This window comes from Alosa sapidissima, chromosome 8 (genome assembly GCF_018492685.1).
Source record: "Alosa sapidissima isolate fAloSap1 chromosome 8, fAloSap1.pri, whole genome shotgun sequence".
Lineage (NCBI taxonomy): Eukaryota > Metazoa > Chordata > Actinopteri > Clupeiformes > Clupeidae > Alosa > Alosa sapidissima.
In genome coordinates, this window is record NC_055964.1 from 37,854,167 (window position 1) to 37,857,887 (window position 3,721).

Genomic DNA, 3,721 nt, shown 5'->3' on the forward strand with positions numbered 1-3,721 from the left:
TTCACATGTGTGAGTGTATGTATGTGTGTGTGTGTGAGAGTGACAGAGAGAGGTGTCCCCATCATTTGCTTTATTTATTTGATATTGTGGCAATAAAAATGGAGAAGTCAGACAATTGGACAAATATTTGGACAAATCCCACTCAAGCCCAACACAACACCAGGGGCCTATTGCACAAAACTAGGTTAAGGGATTAAGCCGGGATATCTTGGTTATCCTGGCTCAATTTATCCGTGATCCAGTTGCACAAAAGCGGGATAGGGGGCAGCAGGATATGTTATGGTATAAATCACCATGGCGATTTATTCTGTGGAGCTAGCCTGCTCCAGACCAAGTTCCAGGATATATTTAATCTCATCCCTTATCTCAGTCAGCAGTCAAAAACCAATAGTTATTCCACTGCCCACTACACATTGTTATCCCATATACCTAGACCCACTGTCATTATTTAAATGTTTGTGATCATTAAATAACTTTTACATATCGCCATTCCCGACCTGTCATGTGACGTCACGGGAGTGCCTAACCATTTTGCGCGTGGTGGTCGCGGCACTAGTTGCAATATTCTCCTTAACAGAGGTGTTGCTGTTTGTTGCTGTTGTGAGAAGGCTATCTACCTACTTCACACCGTAGAAGAAGCACTGAAGCTGCTCTAGTTGCCATGGTGAATCAGTGAATCTGTGATCGGTGGCAGGGTCGGTTTGAGGGAGCCGTGAGCGCGCACTTATCCAGGATAGGTTTCACCTGGCTTGATGAATCCGTGTCTGCTCATCCTGGCTTGCTCGTTGTGCAACCAGTACAGCAAGCCTGTACACTCTTGTTTTGGATTCATTGAGTGCAGCTCAGTAACTTATCCCGGATGTCTTAATTCTGCTTTTGTGCAATAGGCCCCAGCCCTCAACACCAGCCCTCAGCAACCACAACACAACACCAGCCCTCAGCAACCACAACACAACACCAGCCGTCAGCAACCACAACACAACACCAGCCCTCAGCAACCACAACACAACAGCAGCCCTCAGCAACCACAACACAACAGCAGCCCTCAGCAGCCACAACACAACACCTGGGGCCTGTACTACGAAGTGGGGTTACTGGCTTATCTGGGTAACTTCGAGAGTAACTTGATCACATGTGGCGTAACTTCCCAATTAACCCGTACTACGAAAGGTGGATATGTTTTAACCGAGGTATGCTGCCATGGCAATTTACGCTGCATGTTCTTGGTTAACTCTAGGTTTCCATTAACCACACCCTTTATAAGTACCACCCCTCCACTAACAATTTCTCCCGAGACAATGTTGGCGTACCTGGATGATACGACATTGGAGCGCAAATCGTGAGGGGCTCTCTTCGCAGGGCAACGGGTTTTAGAGGCTGCCAGAAAATATAGGCTACCCGTGCGATATTCTCTATAAAGATATAGATTGTCAGCTGAGGGAATTCGTTATCTTTGTCAGATGATCTAGGCAGACGTCTCTAATGTCACCCGTCATAGCAATGCCCTTACGTGGACATTCATGTTTTCCATCTAATCGGTGATGCTGAACATCTGAGCAAGAATATATGTCCGAAAATAAATCGGACAAAGGCCTACAGTATGCTGAACATCTGAGCAAGAAAAGCCAAAAATAAATCGGACATAGCCTACAGTAGGCCTAATAAATTTAACAAACTTGTTGAATTGAATGTCATATTACTGTACCCTGCACATAAAGGCTACACATTTCCACAGCACCAGAATCTGACCGAATGTCTCCCTCAACCCCTTCCATAATCAGCCTTCCACTATTATTTGCGATAGCCAACTCCTCTGCTACTGTAAAACACTCTGGTGCCTTTCCTCCTACAGTAGTGTTCAAAGACACCCTTTTCTTGTTAGCTGTAAAACAGAGGCCAAGTGAAGGCTATAAGCATACTAGGCCTACATGTTTTCATAATTAAGAAATATTAATGCAAGCTATAACTAGGCTATATAAACCTACTATTCTGAATAATGTTTTTGTGTTTCATTTTCACCTGCTGCCATGTGCATTTGGCAATGGTGTTGCATCTGAAATGTTCACAGGATTAGGCATACACTAAATCAGTCAATGGGGGCTACTTAAACATTCAATTATCCTTATTATGTAGGCTAATATGCCCACTTCTGAATTGTAGGCCTTCTATGTATCTGTAGGCCTCTATGAACTCAAAATAGACAATTTAATTATTTCAACTCATTTCAGACATTCCGCAAGCTATTAATCCTCCGTAACACATATTTGAAGAACATGTGGAAATAAAACTTTACTTTTAGGCATAGGCTACCCGATCTGCAATACATTGCCAACAGTCTTGTCTTGCTTTGTTTGCTGCCGACGTATATTTGATTTTTGTCGTAGAGTGAGTTTTAATTCCTCGTAACTTGTCACAATAATTGTGCATTCCTCGTCCGTAAAATAAGGTGATCGCGTCATCATTGAAAGTGGTGACTTGCGCTGCAACCCGCCCCTTTTATGTGAACGCGCACAAACTCCAATTAGGTTCAACAAATCAACTTATTAATCAGCGTCGTAGTACCGATTAACACCACTTAAGATAACCAGGTTTTGTCAACCCCGGTTTAACAAAGTAACCCTGGGTTACATCTGGGTAGGTTAAGCTCCCTTCGTAGTACAGGCCCCAGCCCTCAGCAACCACAACACAACACCTTCCTTTATGAACACCTTATATCAAGAATGCCTCTTGGGAATTCCTTCAGATTTAGCACACTCACTTGAACTGAACCGATTATATTCTGGGGTTCAAAGGTTAAAAAATCAATATAGTGACCTTATGTATGTCCCGTTCTATGAACATAATATACTGTACCTGGAATACTTTGAGGGAATTTCTACAAATTTGGTGGAACTGCCTAGCCTGGCTAGCGCCACCACTTCTCAATGAGACGCGGTCTGGGAACCAAACGTAAATTTTCTCGTATTTGAAAAAAATGCCCAGATCCGTTTATTGGGTGCCACGGATGTCTATCAAATGCTTCTGTGCATAGCTCATCATTGTCTTGCTTTCCCCCTTGTTCTGTGATTGGTCTCCTATCTCAGGCGAAAATTTGCTCCATGGTCTCCAGGCTGCCTTAGCAGCGTGAATCAAATCGCGCGCAAGGCAGCATGGGAACACCCAGGCTAGGAACTGCCGGTATTAACGTGGACTTGGAGGAAGAATACGATTTTGATGGTCAAAGGTCAAGGTGAGCTACCCGTGCATGTAGACTGAAGCTGAACTGGTTGGCAGTGGTGTACAACCACAGGACAGGAACTTCTTGTATTGAAGTTTTGTCCTTTTTAGGTTTGCATCATAAGCAAGGCAAATATTAAATGTATCACAGTAACATATGCTTCAAGAAGACTTAGATAAATTATTGAGTGGCCCCATGCTAAATACATACACACACACACAAATAAAACAGTTGATTTCCAGAGTGGCCCCATGCTAAATACATACACACACACACACACAAACGAAACAGTTGATTTCCAGAGTGGCCCCATGCTAAATACATACACACACACACACTAATAAAACAGTTGATTTCCAGAGTGGCCCCATGCTAAATACATACACACACACACACACACACACACACACAAATAAAACAATTGATTTCCAGAGTGGCCCCATGCTAAATACATACACACACACACACACACATACAAATAAAACAGTTGATTTCCAGAGTGGT